General features: G+C 37.8%; 1 protein-coding gene across 3 annotated transcripts in view; it reads right to left on the reverse strand.

Moving 5' to 3' along the window:
* Positions 1–22,148, reverse strand: part of MID2 (midline 2) — a 124,911-nt gene that overhangs the window by 45,867 nt on the left and 56,896 nt on the right. The window lies entirely within an intron of this gene.

The raw sequence follows: 22,148 nt of genomic DNA on the forward strand, positions 1-22,148 counted from the left end.
AGATGGGGGCATGTTATTCCCATTGTGTAATTCCCATTACTCCAGCACTCTGTGCTCTTGGTGTGCTTTTGGAAAGAGGGTAAGGAGATTTATGTATGTCAAGGAAAGAGGCTCCCCCTCCACAGGCACAACAATATTAAGATAACATTACAACAACACATTTCTCCATCCTAACAAAAATGTTTCCAGTTTTGCCTTGTTCCCTTCTAATTTTTAAATATATGAATTTGTAGATATATTTTTACATAATTATATAGTGGATATATCTCCACTTTGGCTGTTCAGTATGTAAATGCCTTTCATATTTTGGGAAACTTGGTGCATCAAAGTATCTCTACAAAAAAAAAAAGTCAGGGTGGTGTTAAATAAAAGTCACCGTTCTTCATTGTCTTTCTATCGACTGATTTCTACTTTTTCCTCATCTCTATTACTGTTGATATTAGCTGATATGAAGCCCCCAGGAGGGGCTAAAATGAGAGCAGGATACCTTTGGGCTGCCCAAGTATAAAGGGAAAGGAAAGGAGAACAGAACTAACATCTTTTAAACTCTTAATGTGCCAAGAATTTAAATAGATGAATTATTTCAATTAATTATCATAACTTTATGATGTAGGAAACATTATTATTCCCATTTTACAGATGGGGAAACTGAGGTTCTAATATCTCAGCGACTTGCTCAAGATCACATAGCTAGTAAGTTACTGAACCAGAATTCAAACTAAGTTCTGCCAAGTGAAACCCCTGATTTGACTGGGTGGGTAGATGAGGTTCAGTTCCTTTGCAGCAGTACATACAGCAGTCACCTAGGGAAGCACAATCATTCCAAGACTATTCAAGGTTCACTCGAGCACAGCTCTAGGAGGCTGAGGAACAGACAATGGGTTATTTGAGAGTAGCAAAAACGGTCAAAATGTGCTTTATTAGCAAGATAGGGCTGTATTTCCAATTGCTATCCCTCCTCAGTGTTTCTCTAAAAACTCCACACCCAGCAAAATACCTATCACTAGACCCCTCTGCTTCCTCTCTCATCATGTACAGTCCCTGCTTGCTGACTTTCTGTTTCTTACTTAACAGAAATAAAACACATTTGCTGAACAACAATCTTATTTTGCTCTATTTCCACTTTCCAGGGAAATGCCACAATGGAAGTTTCTACTTATTTTGAATAAATATCCCCACTCTGGCCATTTTAATTTTTTCTCAAACTCTTCACTCTTTTCCTAAATTGGATTTACCTTTCCAGCTCAGATATTCTTCCTCTCTCAAAAAACTCCCTGTTAGCTGAAAATGTAAGATTCATCTGCTTCTCCCTGTATTGTTGCTTAGAGTATCTGGAAACTTATAAACTTCCTATTTATAGTTTTTTTAGGCTGCTGATATAATTTAGCCCTTGGACAAATCTTTTTTTTTTTTAATATGAATTACCATCAATTTTCAACACACTGCAGTATTGACATTCCTTTGTTCTTCCTCATGCAAAAACATTTTTTAATTTGTACATTTAGTCACTATCATTATACACTCTAGGCATTCCTAGGTTATACCATCTCAGTCTTTATTATAGTCTATCTTTCCTGTTGATTTCATTTGTGTCCCCAGCCCTCCTCCCTCTATCATTCTCACATTCAGCTTCATTCAGTGTTCTAACATTATTGTGCTACAGTTAGGAAGTACTGCGCTGCCCATTTCTGAGATTTTATAATCAATTCTGTTGCACAATCTGTATGCCTTCAGCTCCAATTACTCAAAATCTCCCCCACTTCTATCTCTTGATGGCCTCTGTTTTTAATTGAAATTCTCCAGTTTCATTCATTAATGTTAGTTCATATCAATGAGATCATACTGAATTTGTCCTTTTGTTTCTGGTTAATCTCACTCAGCATAATGTCCTCAAGGTCCATCCATGTTGTTATATGCTTTAAGACATTATTCTGTCTAACAGCTGTGTAATATTCCATCGTATGTATATACCACAGCTTGTTTAGTCACTCGTATGTTGATGGACATTTGGACTGTTTCCATCTCTTCGCAATTATAAATATTGCTGCTATAAATATTGGTGTGCAAATGTCCATTTGTGTCCTTGCCCTCATGTCCTCTGAATAGATACCTAGCAATGTTATTGTCGGATCATATGGCAATTCTATACTTAGCTTCTGAGGAACGGTCAAACTGCCTTCCACAGCAGTTGTACCATTTTATATTCTCACCAACAGTGGATTAGTGCCTCTCTCTACATCCTCTCCAGCACTTGTCATTTCCTGCTTTATTGATAATGGCCATTCTGGTGGGTGTGAGATGATACCTCATTGTGGTTTTGATTTGCATTTCCCTAATAGCCAGGAAAGTTGAGCATCTTTTCACGTGCATTTTGGCCATTTGTATTTCCCCTTCTGAAAAGTGTCTGCTCATATCTTTTGTCCATTTTGTACTTGGGTTGTCTGTCTTTTAGTTGTTGAGTTGAACAATCTCTTTATATATTCTGGATACTAGACCTTTATCTGATATATCATTTCCAAATATTGTCTCCCATTGTGTAGGCTGTCTTCTTCCTTTCTTGACAAGTTTCTTTGATGCACAAACCTGTTTAATTTTGAGGAGTTCCCATTTATTTATTTATTTCTTCAATGTTCATGCTTTGCATGTAAGATCTAGGAAACTGCCTCCTATTATAAGATTTATAAGATATTTCCCTACATTTTCTTCTAAAAATTTTATGGTCTTAGATCTAATGTTTAGGTCTTTGATCCATTTTGAGTTAATTTTTGTATAGGGTGTGAGATATGGACCCTCTTTCATTCTTTTGCATGTGGGTATCCAGTTTTCTAGGCACCATTTATTGAACACACTGTTCTGTCCCAGATGAGTTGGCTTGACTGCCTTATCAAAGATCAATTGTCCATAGACGAGAGGGTCTATATCTGAACACTCTATTCGATTCCATTGGTCAGTATACTTATCTTTATGCTAGTATCGTGCTTTTTGACCACTATAACTTTATAATACACCTTAAAGTCAGGTAGAGTGAGAACTCTGACTTCATTTTTCTTTCTCAGGATATTTTTGGCTATTCAGGGCACACTGCCTTTCCAGATAAATTTGGTTATTGTTTTTTCTATTTCTGAAAAGTAACTTTTTGAGATTTTAATTGGTATTGCATTGAATCTATAAATCAGTTTAGGTAGAATTGGCATCTTAACTATATTTAGTCTTCCAATCCATGAACATGGTATGCCCTTCCATTTATTTAGGTCTTCTGTGATTTCTTTTAGCAATTTCTTTGTATAGATCTTTTGTATCCTTAGTTAAATTTATTCCTAAATATTTTATTCTTTTGGTTGCAATTGTAAATGGAATTTTTTTCTTGATTCCCCCTCAGATTGTTCATTCCTAGTGTATAGAAACACTACGGATTTTTGAGTGTTCATCTTGTAACCTGCCACTTTGCTGTACTCATTCATTAGCTATAGTACTTTTGTTGTGGATTTTTTGAGGTTTTCGACATATAGTATCATATCATCTGCAAACAGTGAGAGTTTCACTTCTTCATTTCCAATTTAGATGCCTTGTATTTCTTTTTCTTGTCTAATTGCTCTGGTTAGAACTTCCAACACAATGTTGAATAACAAAGTTGATGGTGTATAATTCTTTTAATGTGGTACTGGATTCAATTTGCAATAATTTTGTTGAGGATTTTTGTATCTATATTCATTAGAGAGACTGGTCTGTAATTTTCTTTTCTTGCAGTATCTTTGGCTTTGGTATGAGGCTGATGTTAACTTCATAGAATGAGTTAGGTTGCCTTCCCTCATCTTCAATTTTTTTGAAGAGTTTAAACAGGATTGTACTAATTCTTTCTTGAATGTTTGGTAGAATTTACATGTGAAGCCATCTGGTCCTGGACTTTTCTTTTTTGGGAGCTTCTTAATGACTAGTTCAATTTCTTTACTTGTGATTTGTTTGTTGAGGTCCTCTATTTCTTCTTGAGTCAGCATTGGCTGTTCATGCTTATCTAGGAAGTGGCCCATTTCATCTACATTGTCTAGTTTATTAGCATAATGTTGTTTATAGTATCCTCTCAATACCCCCTTTATTTCTGCAGGGTCTGTGGTTATGGCTCCTCTTCCATTTCTGATTTTATTTATTTGCATCCTCTCTTCTTCTTTTTGTCAACCTCACTAAGGATCCATCAATCTTATTGATTTTTTCATAGAACCAACTTTTGGTTTTGTTGATTTTCTCAATTGTTTTCATGTTCTCAATTTCATTTATTTCTGCTCTAATCTTCATTATTTCTTTCCTTTTGCTTGCTTTGGGGTTAGTTTGCTATTCTTTCTCTAGTTCTTCCAGGTGGACAGTTAATTCCCCAATATTTGCTCTTTCTTCTCCTTTGATATAAGCATTTAGGGCAATAAATTTCTCTCTTAGCACTGCCTTTGCTGCATCCCATAAATTTTGATATGTTGTGTTTTCATTTTCATTTGCCTCAAGATATTTACCGATTTTTCTTGTAATTTCTTCCTTTACCCACTGGTTGTTTAAGAATTTGTTGTTGAGCCTCTACATGTTTTTTAATTTGCTGGCACTCTGCCTATTATTGATTTCCAACTTCATTCTTTTATGATCTGAGAATGTGTTTTGTATGATTCCAATCTTTTTAAATTTATTGAAACTTGCTTTGTGATTCAGCATATGGTCTGTCCTTGAGAATGATCTATGAGCACTTGAGAAAAAGGTGTATCCTGCTGTTGTGGGTTATAATGTTCTATAAATGTCTGTTAAGTCTAGCTCATTTATTGTATTATTCAAATTCTCTGTTTCTTTATTGATCCTCTGTCTAGATGTTCTGTCCATTGATGACAGTGGGGAATTGCAGTCTCTAACTATTATGGTCGATGTGTCTATTTCTCTTTTCAGTGTTTGTCTCGTATTTTGGAGGACTCTGGCTCGGTGCATAAATATTTATGATTGCTATGTCTTCTTGTTGAATTTTTCCCTTTATTAATACACAGTGTCCTTCTTTGCCTCTTTTAATTGTTTTACATTTGTAGTCTAATTTATTGGATATTAGTATAGCTACTCCTGCTCTTTTCTGATTGTTGTTTGCATGAAATATCTTTTCCCAGCCTTTCACTTTCAACCTATGTTTACCCTTGCGTCTAAGACATGTCTCCTGTAGACAGCATATAGATGAGTCCTGTTTTTTAATCCATCCTGCTAGTGTATGTCTTTTGATTGGGGAGTTTAATCCATTAACATTTAGTGTTATTACTGTAAGGGCAGTACTTTCTTCTATCGTTTTGCCTTTTGGATTTTCTATGTCATATAGAATTTTTCCTCTTTTTACCTTTACTGATAGTCTTCCTTTCTACACTCTTCTCCACACCTCTCTCCTGTTTTTTCCTATCTGTTTGTAGTGCTCCCTTTAATATTTCTTGCAGAGCCAGCCTCTTGGTCACAAATTCTCTCAGTGATTGTGTCTGAAAATATTTTCATTTCCCCCTCATTTTTGAAGGGCAATTTTGTTGTATATAGAATTCCTGGTTGGCAATTTTTCTCTTTTAGTAACTTAAATACATTCTACCACTCTCTTCTCACCTCCATGGTTTCTGCTGAGAAATCTATGCATAGTCTTATTGAGCTTCCCTTGCATGTGATGGATGGCTTTTCTTTTGCTGCTTTCAAGATTCTCTCTTTTTCTTTGATATCTGGCATTCTGATTAGTAACTGTCTTGGAGTTCCTCTTTTTGGATCTATTCTGTTTGGGTTATGCTGCTCTTCTTGGATCTGTCATTTTAAGCCTTTCATAAGAGTTGGGAAATTTTCAATGATACTTTCCTCCATTAGTTTTTTCCTCCTTTCCTCCTGGGACACCCACAACATGTATATTCTTGTGCTTCACGTTGTCATTCAGTTCCCTGAGTCCCTGCCCATATTTTTCCATTCTCTTCCCTATATTTTCTTTTTCTTGTCAAATTTCAGATGTCACAACCTCAAGCTCACTAATCCTATCTTTTGCCTCTTGCAATCTAACATTATAGGTTTCCATTGTTTTTCCATCTCTTCTACCATGCCTTTCATTCCCATAAGTTCTATGATTTGTGTTTTCAGACTTTCAATTTCTTCTTTTTGTTCTCTCCTTGCTTTCTTTATATCCACCCTCAGTTCATTGATTTGATTTTTGATGAGGTTTTCCTTGTCTGTTCGATTGTTTCAACTCCTGTATCTCATTTGAATTGTTGTTTTGTTCCTTTGACTGGGCCATATCTTCAATTTTCCTAGTATGATTCATTATTTTTTGCTGGCATCTAGGCATTTAATTTCCTTAATTAGTTTATTCTGGAGATAGTTTTCACTTTTTTTACGTAGGATTTTCTTGCTGGATGACTTTGTTGTCTATCTGTTCTTTGACATTCAGTTCAGCTTATTCTAGAACTCTGGCTTAGGTTTTATCAGATCAGAATTTCTCAGTTCTTGTTTCTTGCCCTGAACGTATGGTGGTTTTTCTTTTTTTTCCCTTCAGGGGGCCTACTTAGGTATTATAGACCCGAGCCAGATTTTCCCAGACCAAACTGGCCTCCTCTCAGGAGGAAAGAGTCACTTACATCAGTTTTCCCAGCAGGTTGAAAGACTCTCCTATGAAGCCTCTAAACTCTGTGTTTTTCCTATCCTGCCGAGTACGTGGCACTTGCCGCCTGTGGGTCCCACCAGCTTAAGGTAATGTGGTACCTTTAACTTTATCAGACTCTCCCTGCTGGGGGCGCGGTTGAGACAGAGGAGAGGTTGTAGGCTGGCTTTAATCGCTTCAGTTTTTCAAACCCTGGGGTGTGAATTCCTTGAGGGAGGGATTCCACCTGAGCTGGGCCCCACCCCTCTCCTGGGGAAGGCACAGGCTCCAGACACTCTCAAACAAGCTTAATTCTGCTCATGCCTGGGGCATTTGGAGCCTGAGAAGCCCTGCAGCTGTATCCAAAGAGCAGTCTAGCAGTAGAAACACAGCCACAAAATAGAAAAAGCAAAATCCATTTCAGAGCAGGACACCCATTCCTCCGGTTTGCCAATCAAGAGCTTAAGTTGTTATGTTGCTTTGTGTATCTTCAGGTCTTATGTACCCCCCACTTTCCTTCAGGGCCCAGACCCTTTAAGGTATTATGTGCTATCCAATTCAAAAATCCTCTGTTTTTGTTTGTTTGTTTTTTGTTTTTCCATCAGCCCTGCCCCCTCTTCGCTGGGGCAACAACCAGCAACCTGTTTTTACTTGAGGTTCAGATGGGGCCTATTTTTAGTAATCAGAATTTGTTAATTAATTCCACAATTGGAGCTTGGTTGCACTCAGACCCGACTGCTTGTAAAGTCCCTTTCCTATCCCCTCTGGGAAGCAGTCTGTTGGGGAGGGGTGCCAGCCACCGTGGCTTGGGGAACTCACAGTTTTGGGTGGGCTCGCAGCTGGTCCAGCTTGTTCAGACTGGGGTACGCTGTGTGTCCGGTAACTGCCCTGGCCCCAGCAGTTGTTCTTTACTGTTCCTGGCTATTTACTAGCTGCTCTGGAGGACGAACTAAATCCCACACTAAGCCACCATCTTGGCCCCTCTTATGTGGACTAACCTTTACATAACACTGACTATATGCCAGGCACTACTTTAATCATCACAGGGCTGGTACTGTAAATTCAAGCCAGGCACTACTCTAATCTAATCTACTTTAACTCTAAATCCTCAAAATAATCCTATGACATAGGTACCTTCATCATCCCCATTTTTCAGGTAAGGAAATCTCAAGGCATAAATATTAAATTACTTTCCCAGGGCCACAGACAGTAAATGGTACAGATGGGATTTGACCCCAGAGAGACTGATTCTAGAATCCATACTTTTAACTCTTACACTGTACTCTCCAATCAAATATAGCAAAATCCCTGTCTTCAGTTTTTAACAATCATTATCTTTTGCACCATCCATTTTTATTCTATATTCCTTCTCTTTAGCCATCTCAGGCAAATTGTTGTTCCCCTACAATACCATGCACTTTCATGTCCTGGTACTTTGCTCAAGACTATCCCTTTACTTGGGAAATCATTTCCCTATTTGTTTAACAAACTCCTACAACTTCCAAGGCCCTTCTCGAAGATCAATGGGAAGGATTTGGACGGTTGCACTGGAGGAGATGAAACACACAGGCACAACTAGAAGAGCAGAAAGCTGGCAGAACAGACACAACTCCAAACTAGGGGGGTGCAAGAGTAGTTCCGTGGTAGAATTCTCACCTGCCATGTGGAAGACTCTGATTATATTCCCAGCCCACACACTTACCAAAAGCAAACAAACAAGCAAGCAAACAAAAACAAACAAACAAACTGAAATTCAACAATTGGTGCTGCACTAACGGGATACTCACATGGAAAAAGAATGAAATGTGACTCTGCCATACAGCATAGGGAAAATAAAAACTAAACTAAAGGTAAAGTAGTGACATTAAAATCTTTCCATGCCAAGAAGCAGCCAAGAACAGTAGGGTTCTTAAGTGGTTTGTGAACAAGAAATGCTCCAGGGAAAAACTGTCTCCGTGAGGTGAATGAAACAACTCAAAATGCTTGGAAAGCACTTGAAAACCCTGGTATTTTCTTTGCAGTTTTGCTTTAAGATACAGAGAAATATTTTACATGCTTATTAACCCTTAGTTGTAAAAAACTGGAGTTACCTTGATAAGTGCTCTTGGTTGGTCGATTTGCAGAAGATTCTACCTCTTTATTTGACTTATGCTCTTTGTTTTGGGGTATTGGGTATGACTCAATGGTTTTATGTCTACGGAGAAATATGTCCTCCCTGAAAATACCATTAAGGCAAATCTGGCATCCTACTTGTGTAAATTCACCCACAACAATTAGACTTTTGTGGGGGCAATTTTTGCTGTTTAAAGCTAACAGTCTCGGCCTCAATCTTCCGACGCCTTAGCAGTAGGGAACACAGGTTTTCCTATTAAGTCCCTGGGTCCTCTGCTCTGTTCTGTTCTCTTTTACTTTATTTCCAATGGCATCAAGAATCTGAATTGTAAATTTTTTTCTAACTGCCCTATGCTACCCTATTTCCCTGTTTCCTGAAACTCTTCTCTACCTCCTAAATCAAAGACTGACTGCAGAGTAAAACCTAGTCCTCCCCAATTTCCACCCTACCGTGATACAAACACAAACACATGAATCCCCTGTTTGGAGGACTTTACTACTGATCACTACAAGAAAATAAATACAGAGGAGTTCTGAGTTCACAGAAGTCACAATTTGTAAAGATCTAAGAAACCACAAAATGTTATTTTGGTAATTGTTTCTGTTTTGTATTGAAATGTGAATAGGCTAGACCTTTTTACACTTAGCTTTTTTCAAAGAGCTTTATTTGATAGTCTGTTTTTGAAGCTCACCCATATGTTCATTCTAGATGTCTTTTATTCTGGGTTTAAAGTTTATTGGCTTTCCCTCCACCCATGAGAAATTCCCCCACTCATACCCTTTCCTCAGTCTGGTCACTTTCTTTAGTTCTGTAAATCAATGTAGGGGAGTTTGGAAGGCACTGACAGCGTTCCTGCTCAGCTGAAACAATAGGTATGAAGTAGTAGATAAGCCCTACACCTAGATCCAAGTGACATTTCTTTAGATTGCAATTGAACTCCTCATTATCTTCTCCACCTCAGTGTTGTCCATCCTTTATACAGTCAATGCCAACCTAGTTTATTCCCTAAAATCTTCTGCCCAACTATTCTCCCCTTATACCTAGGATGCTGAAACTTCAGCAAACATATATTGGGTGCCCACCACGTTCAGGGCACTGTGCCAGGTTCCCTGAGTTAGATATAATGATCAAAAAAACTCAAATTCTGCCCTCAAAATCTAATGTAAAAGATGAGTGTGAATACAGCTAAGTTACAAGGAATAATAAGGAAAAACATAACAAATAATATAATAGAAATACAAATAAAGTTCCATGAGAGCATAGGGAAGGGAAAACTAATTTTGTCTGTGGAAAAGGACAATCAGAGTCTTTTATAAAGTTTCCTGTAGCTGAGCTGGTCTTAAAGGATGAGTAAGACATAGGGAGGCAGAAATGCAGTTTAAAGGGAGAGACTTTCAGGCAGAAGGAATGATAGGAACAGTATGGGCAAAAGCATAAGCAAGAAAGTAGCAAATGTGTTTGAGTAAAGTGCATCATCCTGTCAGATACAAGGGAGGGAAATATGGCTAGAAATGAAGGTTGCAGAAATATTATGGAGAGCAGTGCTGCCATTTTAAATCTTTGAGAGTACCTAGATAAAATGTCACTATCTTAGCAGTAGTAACACCTTAACTATTGTTAATTAACACCTTATTTGAGAACAAGGTGGAGAGTGCAAGTACTCAAATAAGTGGAAGGGCACAATGAACTTGCCAATTCCCATTACCGCACTCTGGAGATCACTATCCCACCTTTTCAGACTCAATAACATCAGACAAAAGGGGCTAAGCGGGCTTTATTCAACATGCAGTCACTCTCTGTACAAAGAAGACAAGAAGGATAAGTGAGAGGTAAATTCGACATCTGATGGATTATCAAGAAGCTGTTATGAACAGTTTTGCCACCTTACTGAACTTCAAAGACAATCCATTGCTTTCTTATATTGATGCACTGACGAAAATGAAATATTTATGAAGTAGACATAGCACCCACTGTGGGAGCAAGATGTGCAAAAATCAAAGCTAAAGTGTTAAACCAGATTCCCTCTCTCCTCTCTCTCTTACACACACACACAATACCACACCACACCACGCCTCTGTTGTATCAGGAAGATTCAAATGCAAAAAAAGAAGAGGAAAAAGAGACAATCTTTTTTCTTTTTTTTACTGCAACCTTTCAAAGATGGCCCTGCCAGCTGTACATTATAATAACTAAATGAAGCAAGGCTGTTTTTTAATGGTGTTTACCTGTTTCTTGAGATTTGAAAAGGAGGGTGGTCATTTAAAGGGTCAAGGGATATGTGAGAGTATTAATGGGATTTTAGTTCACCCTTACTGCAGTAACTATAACCTAGGAGGCAAAAAATATTGCTGAGGCATAGTTTTGCAACCTAGTGCCTCAATGCTTTGAGTTTATTTTGGGGGGCAGGAGTAGGGGTGATGGGGTAAGGGGATGGCAGTAGATGGGGAATGGGAGTGTTGATGTTAGAAAAGTTGTGTGGATGAGGAGAATCCTAGTGAATTGGCCCCAGGGACCCATGTTGTGGGAGGCCTCTAATAGACACTGAAGTGTGAACAGAGAAGTTTCCGATCAGGGTGTGGAATGAATACATAATAGTTACACTTTTATAGTTCTTATGATGTGCTAGGCATTGGTCTACTTGCTTCCTATATATTAACTCATTTACCTCTCCCACTAACCTTTGCTTCAGTTCGCTAAAGTTGCAAGAATGCAATACCCTAGAAATGAATTGGCTTTTACAAAAGGGATTTACTAGGTTACAAATTTACAGTTCTAAGGCCATGAAAATGTCCAAATTAAGGCATCCAGAGAAAGATACCTTGACTTTGAAGAAAGGCTGCCAGCATCTAGAACACCTCCGTCAGCTAGGAAGGCATGTGGCTACCATCTACTGCTCCTTGCTCCAGGTTTGTTGCTTTCAGCTTCTGATTCCAGTGGCTTTCTAAGTGTCTGCAGGTTCTCCCTTAGCTTCTCTGGGGCAAATTCTGCATTTATTCTCTTTTCATAGCATCTCCAAATGTCTATGACTCCGAGTTTCCTATCTCTATAGGAAAGCTGAAAACAGTCAGCTTTGAGCTCTCTGTTTTCTGCCTTTTATTCTCTTCATAGATGACTCCAGTAAAAGGACCAAGATCAGCCCTGAATTAGCTGGGTCACATCTCCATGGAAACAACCTAATCAAGAGGTCCTACCCACCATAGGTCTGCATGCACAAGATTAGATTAAAAGCACATGGCTTTTCTGGGGTACATAACAGTTTCAAACCAGCACAACCTTATAAGGTAGATACTATTTTACCATTCCTATTCTACAGAATTAGAAACCAAGAAATATAGAGGTCATATAACTTGTCAAGGTCAAACAGTTAGTAAATTGCACAGCCAGGATTTACACCCAGGTAATCTGACTCATGTCTATGATTTTAACCACTTTATTAGAGAGAAAGAAAATGTGCTCACAAACATACTTCTTTTCTTCTTAGAGTTTGCTCTCAAGATAATCACAAATCCCTAGAAGTAAACATTTCAAACATTTTCTATAATTCCTTCCTGGCTTATGAAAAACTATATGGAAATGCATATAATATAGAATACTTAGAAAATATAGAAACACTTGTATATGCACACACATGTATATGCACATGCACACATTATCTATGCTTATTTTATTATGAGTCTAACCAATAAAAATATTGGAAACAGAAAGAAAATTTTACTCCTTATTACTTTGCTCTATGGCAATTTTGCATTGGTTTTAGAATCCTTTCCCCTCATGGATCTGACTTCTGAGGGTTAGGTACTCTCTCCCCCATATTTTACTTCCTTGCAAGGTAACTGTTTAGGACATGAAAGTAAAAAAAATAGAGATATAATCTAAGTTTTGTACCTGGTATTCTCTGCATAGCTACAAATTCTACATGAAATGATCCAGAAACTTAATTTTTATATCCTCAGAACCCTGGAATTATTAGAGATATGAAAAACTGAAGAAATCAACTAGTCCACCCCCTTCATTTTAAAAGTGGAAATATTAGGCTTAGACCAGGGAAGGGCTTACTCAGAATCATATTACTAAAAAATGACAGGGCAAGGCTACAGTCAGATCTTCTAACTCCCCATTCAGTGCTCTTTCTATTCTGAGACTTTTTGTAAAGCACAACACTTGCTTGCAAACCCTTTTGAAAACACAAAACTCTCTAGAAATAAGAATTCCCATAATGTTTTAGAGGGGTCTGGTGAACCGACCTACATGTAGTTTTCTAAAATTATAACTAATAAAGGTCTTTAGGCCTTTGCTCAAACATCATCTCATCACATACACACATACACAGACACACACACATACTCTACTCTGTACTTATCACCTCTATAGTGGTTTAGAGCTATATATACCCCCAGAAAAACATGTTCTTAGACTTAATCCATTCCTGTAGGTGTGAACTCATTGTAAGTAGGATCTTCTGATGAAGGTACTTCAGTTAAAGTGTGGCCCACCTCAATCAGGATGGGTCTTAAACCTATTATTGGAGTTCTTTATATGCAGAATGAAATTTGTACAGACAAAGAAAGCCAATGGAAGCAAGAAGCTAAAGGTCATTGGAACCCAGAAGAGAATGGAGAGGCCAGGAGAGGCCACCAAGTGACTTGCTATGTGACAGAGGAGCCCAGGACCAAGGATCACCAATAACCAGCCCAGAAAGCCAGTCTTCAGGAAGAAAGCATTACCATGATAACATCTTGATTTGGACTTTTTCTTAGCCTCACAACCATGCGCTAATAAATTCCCATTGCTTAAATGAACCCATTGCATGGTATTAGCTTGAGCAGCCCAGGAAACTAAAACACCCCCCTAATTGATATGTTTGTATGTGTGTATGTGTGTATTTGTTTATTGTGGTTCCTCCCCCACTAACACAAGCTCCTTGAAGTTAAGGACTTTATTTTGTTCCCCTCTGTGCCCCCAACACCTAGAATAGTGCCTGGCACACGCAAATATTTAGTATATGTTGAATGAATGAATGTTAAATTCTTGGCTTTGAAATTAAGGTATAATGAAAACTTTTATACTATTTAACACTTTATTACATGAAACAAATTTCCCTTGCATATATTTTGTACAATTACTCAAAATGGCTTTCTTTTATGTGTTCTGACATTTAAATATTGTTTGTTGTACCATGAAATATTTGGAAAGATGTTGGAATAACAACCTAGGTCCTAGGAGATTACAATACTCTGAAATGGTTCCTTACCCAATATTGAAAGAAAAAGTTACCTTTCCCAGGTAATTGGCCATGCTTTACTCACTGCTATGATGCATAAAATGATATATTTACAACAGCTAGTCACTAGAGGGTACTGTTCACTCACTTATTCTTTCTCAATATCTATTGTATACCAAGACATGTGCTGGGTATAAAAAAAAATAGATAGGACACAGCACTCACTCTCAGAACTTACGGTCTGATGGGGAAACAAATTTGTATACAGTAGTGCTATGATGAAAGTAGGCACTGGGTGGTCTGGGTACACAGAGAAGCAACACCTGAATTAGATTAGGTAAGGAGTGATGGAGGGACCTATGGAGCAAGGATTGGTGAGGGCATCCCAGAGGAGGTGATGCCTGAGCTGCGTCTTAAGGTATAATCATCAGTCAGCAGAAAATGGGAGCAGTTAAATTCTGTAAGAGGAAGTACCACGTCTACCACTTTGTTCTCAATGACTTGGGCCAAGACAGAAATACTCTTAAATATTTTTGAAATGAATGAGCAAAGTATAAAGTGAGGTTTATACCTGCTAGAGATAGGTAGGGTCCAGACCATGATGGGTGTGCTGGTTTGAAAAGATGTATGTCTCCTAGAAAAGCCATGTTTTAATCTAAATCCCATTTCATAAAGGCAGAATAATCCCTATTCAATACTGTATGTTTGAAACTGTAATCAGATCATCTCCCTGGAGACGTGATTTAATCAAGAGTGGTTGTTAAACTGGATTAGGTGACGACATGTCTCCACCCATTGGGGTGGGTCTTGATAAATTTCTGGAGTCCTATAAAAAGGAAACATTTTGGAGAATAAGAGATTCAGAGAGAGCAAAGCAGAATGACATAGCCACGAGAAGCAGAGTCTACCACCAGCGACCTTTGGAGATGAAGAAGGAAAATGCCTCCCAGGGAGCTTCATAAAACAGGAAGCCAGGAGAATAAGCTAGCAGATGATGTCATGTTTGCCACGTGCCCTTCCAGATGAGAGAGGAACCGTGACTGTGTTTGCCATGTGCCTTCTCACTGGAGAGAGAGAGACCCTGAACTTCATCAGCCTTCTTGAACAAAGGTATCTTTCCCTGGATGCCTTTGATTGGACATTTCTATAGACTTCTATGGACAGTTTCTTGGCCTTAGAACCGTAAACTAGCAACTTATTAAATTCCCCTTTTTAAAAGCCATTCTGGTTCTGCTCTAGTGCATTCTGGCAGCTAGCAAACTAGAACAATGGGTCTTAAAACCTTTATCTTAAAGGTGACAAAGAACCATTGAAGGGTATATGGTAGGGGCGTGGCATGATGGATTTGCAATTTAGAAAGGTAATTCCCAACAGCTCAACTGGAGAGGGGAAGGATGAGTCAGAGAGACTAGTTAGGAACTGGAGTTTCTGAAATGAATGTGGCATTTCATGGCCACTGCCTTCAAGAGGCTTATAGTTCATTGAAGGATGCAAACATGTAATCAGGAAATTCCATGTAGCAGGGTAGGCTGTGTAATAAAAGTACATACAGGCTGCTGTGCCAAAGTTGATGCCACTAGTGGGTGGCAGAGCCAGTACCACAACCCAGCTTTCCTGATTCCAAACTACCTCATATGTGAGAGAGAGAGAGAGAGAGAGAGAAATATCAAAGCAGAGGCTCTAAAGACATTTTCTCTAAGTGTGCTGATTTGAAATTGTTATGTATCTCAGAAAAGCTGTGTTCTTCTAATCCTGATTCAATGTTGTAGGGTGGGACCCTTTGATTAGATTGTTTTCACAGAGATATAATCCACTCAATTGCAGGTGTGACTTTTTGACTAGGTCACCCATTTAAGGGATGTCTTGATTAGTTTACCAGAGTCCTTTAAAAGGGACATTTTGGGGAAAACACGGTTGCTTCAGAGCTGAAAGAGATGCAGACATTTAGAGATGCTTGGAGAACAGTTGCTTCAGAGATGGAAGAGCTAATGAAGGCCCATGGGCACGTAGAGAGGAAACCACTGATATCAGAAGCTGAAAGAAACAGAACTAGGAACAAGGACTAGCTAGTAGAGGCCAGCCATGTGCCTTCTCATGTGACAGACATTGGCCTTTCCTGAGTCAAGGTATCTTTCCCTAGATGCCTGTGGTAGTTAGGTTCAGGAGTCAACGTGGCTTGGTGAAGGTGCCTAGTTCTGTTGCTGTGGACATGAGCCAATGGCATGTGAACCTCATCTGTTCCTGATTATATCTGCAGTCAGCTAAGAGGCATGCCTGCTGCAATAAATGATGTTTGATTTAATTGGCTGGTGTTTAAATGAGAGAGCTCAACATAGCACAGCAAAAGCAGCTCAGTATACCTCATCTCAGCACTCACAGCTCAGCCCAGGCCTTTGGAGATGCAGGAAGAAATCACCCTGAGGAAAGTTGTTGGAACCCAGAGGCCTGGAGAGAAGGCCAGCAGAGACCATCCTGTGCCTTCCCAAGTAAGAAAGAACCTCAATGGAAAGTTAGCTGCCTTTCCTCTGAAGAACTAACTAAATAAATCCCCTTTTATTAAAAGCCAATCCGTCTCTGGTGTGTTGCATTCTGGTAGCTAGTAGACTAGAACAAAGCCTTAGAATAAGGACATTTTTTATGGCCTTAGAACTGCAAACTTGCAACTTAATAAATCCCCTTTATAAAAGCCATCCCATATCTGGTATATTGCATTCCAGCAGCTTTAGCAAACTAAAATAGACAGTGTCAAGGAAGAAGGGTCCATGGGAGTCCTGGGGTGAGGGTGTGTCTTTGCAGAACCAGAAACTAAAATTAAAACTGGAAATAGATTTAAAACACAGGCTTTGAAGTCATTTGGTTCTGTTGCTTACCAAACACCTGTTTGTCTTGGGCAAGTAGCTTGAGTCTCTATGTGACTCAGTTTCCTCTTCTGTTAATGAGGAAAATACTAGTAACCTACCTTCACAGGGTTTTGTACATATTTATGAAGTTAAATAGCATAAATTAAGTATCAAATACATTTTCTGATATGATAAGTAGTAAAACAGTAGTTGTTTTTGCTTGATTGATTGGTGATTTTTTTCTATTTTTGTTTTTTTGTTTGTTTGCCTACTACTATGATGATGGTGGTGGTTGCTATTGCTACAATCACTATATTTTCTGATGTTTTCTGCAGAACAAACAAGCAAGCACTATTTTATCATCTGGTTTCTTTTTATTTTGTTTCCGAGTATAGTCTGTTTTGCTTTCTGGAACATACTGGGTCACAATTTGTTTCTCCCTGAGATTGCCATATCCTTTTTCTTATTCTTCCCTCCACATCTAAGCACCTAGACCTCGATTCCCAAATGTAGTTAACCTCCGCACTGCTGGACAGAGTTATTAGTATTGTTATTGAAGAGAGATGGGCTCTCTTCCTACCAGGAGCCAGGCCATCACCTACTCCCTCCATTTAGAGCAGACTGATGCCAGGAAGGAGTTCTACTTCTGCTGATTTCTGACAAAATACCAATTACATTTCACATTTTTGGCTAGGAAGGAATATGGCTGGCCCTAGCTTGTTACTCTCTGTTTTTCTGCTCTGGGCTCCCCCATAACGAACACAATCCCCCAGGTGCTGAGCCCAAAAGATACTAGGTTGAATCTGGAATAAATAGGTGTATAAGCAAGAAGATTTCTAATACATTCCATCACTTATTATAAAATATCGTAATTACATTCAGTGTTAGCTTCCTCTATAATGTTCTCTGACAGAGAAGACTCTTTTCTGTATTCTGAGGTACAGAGTAGAACTGCATACCCTGGAGGTTCATTAAAATATTGTTAACACATTGATGAATGTACACCATCCCAGATACATCCCTGCTATATTCAGCAGGGTATCCAATGGTTAGCCAGTCTATGGCATTGATGACATGGAATGAGAGGCAATTGTCAAAATAATCAACAGAGAAAGTGTGGTATTAGGAAAGAATTACTGGAGTCCAGGATGGCCTTAGGTTACACGGGCTCATTCACAGATCTTGATGGGGGCTGCCTTAGTGCAAAAGTCCCTAAGGCTCAAATATGCAAGAATGGATGCTTGTGTGCCTGTAATGCTTATAGGTTCATAAACTCTCTTCACCACCACTAGCAAAAACTCGGTATGTCTGTGTTCCCCAGCACCCCACTCCACTCGCTCAGACAAAAGGGCTACTTTTTTGGAGCTTCATTTCACTTGCAAAACTGCCTTTGATGATTCTATTCACCTATATAAAAATGCTGATGATATGGAGGGCACAGAGTTTGATTTTCTTTGGGTCTATACTTTCTGACTATGGCTCAGGGTTTGGTTCCTCACTTTGGGAAGCATAGCCACTTCTAGAAAAAACATAAAGCAAGGGGGAAGGAACTTCAATGTGCTGATAACTGTAAAAAGCTGATCATCTTAATGTGTTGTTCTTGTTAAATGGAATAATTAATTACATTTTTATAGTTATGGTTATATAATTTTTATGAATTAGACTAGAGAATGCTTTTAGGTATTCCTTTATATTTGATATTCACTACAACCTTATAAGATATATAGGGCAGGTATTATTGTCCACATTTTATGGATGAGGAAACTAAGATCCAGAGAGGTGAAGTGAATTATCAATCAGATAAGTTAGCAAGTGATGGACTTACAACCCACACTAAGCCAGGCTCCTTCAGATTCCCCATCTTCCCTTCTAACTATCTTAAGTATCCCTTTCCTCTGATTATTCTCTTTGTAACTATAACTTTTTTTTCTTGAGGAAAAACACTCTCCATTTCTTTTGAGGATTTTGTGCAGCATTTCCATTTCTTTCTCAGCACTTTTTTATCCTGGAGGCAACAAAGTATAGTGGGAAGAGAACTGGATTTGAAGTCAAGCAGGCCTAAGTCTGAATTCCAGCTTTGACACCCACAAAATGAGTGACCTCAGACAAGTCAGTTAACATCTCAGAAGCAATCTTTCTGACTGGTAAAATAGAAATAATCTACCTATCTCACAAGTTGTTGTAAGAATCAAATAAAATAATAGAGGTAAAGGCCTTAGAACAGTTCCTGAAACACAGGAGGTATTAAATAAATATCAATTCCTTTCCCCACCACCAACTTGTTACAAAAAACCCTGGTCTGGAAACATGCAGTACTTCTTTCCCAGAAAGTTGAAATTCAGACTTGGATTTATGACTAAACTTCTCACCTTACCATAAAGTAGGACTGCTGACATTTCTACATTCAAAGTCTTGATGGCTTTTCCTTTACAACTGATACCTCCATAATATTTTGTTGGTTAATGCTCGAGAGGGCTTTGGAACTTATAAATGTGTACACGTGTATGTGTGTACAAATGAAATTCTAAATAATTTAAAGATTTCAGTTTTTATTCAGAAATGACTTGCATTCCATAAATCTGAATAAATCATTCTTAATCTCATCTAGAACCTAAAAGGCTGAGTTGCTCTTATTTGGTTAGTGAGCCAACTTGGTTACTTTTGTCTGAATATACTGTAGGAATTCAGGTCTATGTTCTCTTAGCATTCAGATCTCATATCCTCAGCACCAGATTCCAAATACATTTCTTAATAAAGGATGCATCTTCTAGCAGTCTATTTCCTGTGAGCTGTCTTTAGACAATAATGTGGGTTAGTTCTTGCACCTGGATCTTTCCCTGTTGTCTCATTTTCTTCACTGAGGAGCTTCAAGAAATGTGACAAAAGGAAGATAAACTTGTCATTGGAGGAACTGGATTAGTCCTGAGTGTTGAGATATAGGACTTTGATAAAAATGGATCTGATAGACAAAAATAAGCTAAAGCATAGAAGATTCTGACTGGAGAGTTTAGGGAAAACTTAAATGCTTTGTTTGTACATTTTGTTTGACATTATTATACTGCTTACAATAAATATGTTATTACTGCCATTAATACCTTTTTATTATGATGTTTTCTAAGCATATTTGAAATTAGAGAATATGATGAAATCCCTTGTACTCACCCTCCAGTTTCAACAGCCATTAACATTTTGCTATGCTAATTCAATCTATTTCCTCCTTTTTTTTGCCAGAGAATTTTAAAGCAAATCCAAAACATCAGGTTTTCTCACCCCTAAATACTTACGTGTGCATCCAACAAAATGAAAGGACATTTTCATTATATAACTACAATGATTAGCAATAAATACTTAATATAATTCATCTAAGGCTTGCTCCATATTTAAATTCCCCCAATTGTATTAAAAATGTACTTTTAAAGTTGCTTCGTTTGAATCAGATGCTTTTTGAAGAGAATTTAATACTGATTTTTTTCAAAAGCCACATATGTTTCTAGTGTATAATTAAATACTGCTGTTTCATGATGAAAAGAAATAGAAACCCCATCTAACCCTAATTATTGATGTTTAAAATTCTACCTTCAGGAATTTGTGTCCTCTGCAAAAATGCATATTCTTAGACAGTGGTTTTCGTTTGTTCACATAGCAATGTGAATTTCAGTGTCTTAGAAAACAAGTTTTGAAGGAGATGTTGAAGAGAAGAAAAGGTTATCACCGGGGAGAACAAAAAGATAGTGAGGAAGTCTGTGAAGGAGAGGATGGCAGAAATTGTGGAGGAACTACTTAAGACCAACATAAGGGCATTTATCTACTTAATCAAAACTGCTTCTGCTTCCTGAGATCTCCATCCTTATTGAAGTGACCCAAGCCCCAAAGATTCAACGGACTAATTTGTAACAGAGTGCATTAGGTCTAGTGAATGAGGTAACATCCATCAGTTTTTTCAACCCTAACCCTACTCCAGTGGGAGCCCCTACTTATCAACTACTACCTGGTGCTGTTCTCACAGAGAGATAACCAAGAAGGCTAAATGTAGGTAACTGAATTCAGTAGCATTCTGTAACAGCATGGTAAAAGAAAACATAGGAAAGCCCCACCTGATCCCTTGTAAATTTCTGGTGAGAGTGTAAATTTACCTTAGTAGATGGAGATTGCTAGCAATATTTATCAAAACCAATAAAATGTACCTTTGCATTAGACTGACAATTGCACTTCTAGGAAACAAAAATTTTTTAAAGTAGGAGAAACAATTTTTTAAAATACAGTCATAGTGTGAGACTGACTGATCAAGTAAGAAAAAAAGGCAAGGACATAGAAGATTTGAAGAAAACAATCAATAGATCAATGTAATAGTTACATGTAGAACTTTGTACCCTAGAGAAAATATACATTTTTCTCTTACATTCATTAAACATCTACAACTGATCATGTACTCAGTCATAAAGAAAAGCACAATTTTTTTTTTTTTTTTTTTTTTTTTTGCATGGGCAGGCACTGGGAATCGAACCTAGGTCTCTAGCATGGCAGGCAGGAATTCTGCCACTGAGCCACCATTGCCAGCCCAACATAATACATTTTAATATGCTGATCATAATACTATAACAATAAGAAAAAAACATCAAAAAATGAACCCCCAAGTCCTTAGCCACTTGAAAATTAAGAAACATTCCCTTTTGGAGTAATGAAAATGCTCTAAAATTGATTGTAGTAATGAAGGCACAACTATGCAATGATACTGTGAACAAATGACTGTACACTTTGGGTGATTGTATGATATATGAACATATCTCCATAAAAGTGCTTTAAAAGATTGATTAAAAAGAAAACAAACATTCCCAAACAACCTTGGAATCAGAGGAAATCAAACTGAAATTACAAGTTTTATAGAAAATGATGAAAAGGCAAGCCCTTAATAACAAATCTATGAAATACACCTAAAGCCATACTTAGGAAAATGCATAAAGATTGAAAACCAATGAATTAATCATCAACTTAAGAAATTGGAACAGACAATAAAATAAATCAAAAGTAGTTAGGAGGAGGGAATTTATTTTTCAAAAACTAAAATTAATGAAATTATCGTACAAAGGATAATTAAAATCAAAAGCTGGTTCTTTGAAAATCCTGATTAATGGAAAAGAGAGAAAACAAAACAAAATTTTAAAAATACAATTACTGTTACAGACCCTTCCAATATGAGAAAGTTAGAATCGCCATAGCCCAAACACTCCTAAAGAGAGGGATGGAAAGATCAAAGGTGATGGTGGAGTTATACGTAGAAGATAGGATTTAACAAATGAAGATGAATGCTGAATCATTAAATTGATGTCTCTTTTAGTTTCCAGTATTTTAGAGCAGTTAAAAGTAAAA

Source organism: Tamandua tetradactyla, chromosome X, assembly GCF_023851605.1.
Source record: "Tamandua tetradactyla isolate mTamTet1 chromosome X, mTamTet1.pri, whole genome shotgun sequence".
In the NCBI taxonomy this organism is placed as follows: Eukaryota; Metazoa; Chordata; class Mammalia; order Pilosa; family Myrmecophagidae; genus Tamandua; species Tamandua tetradactyla.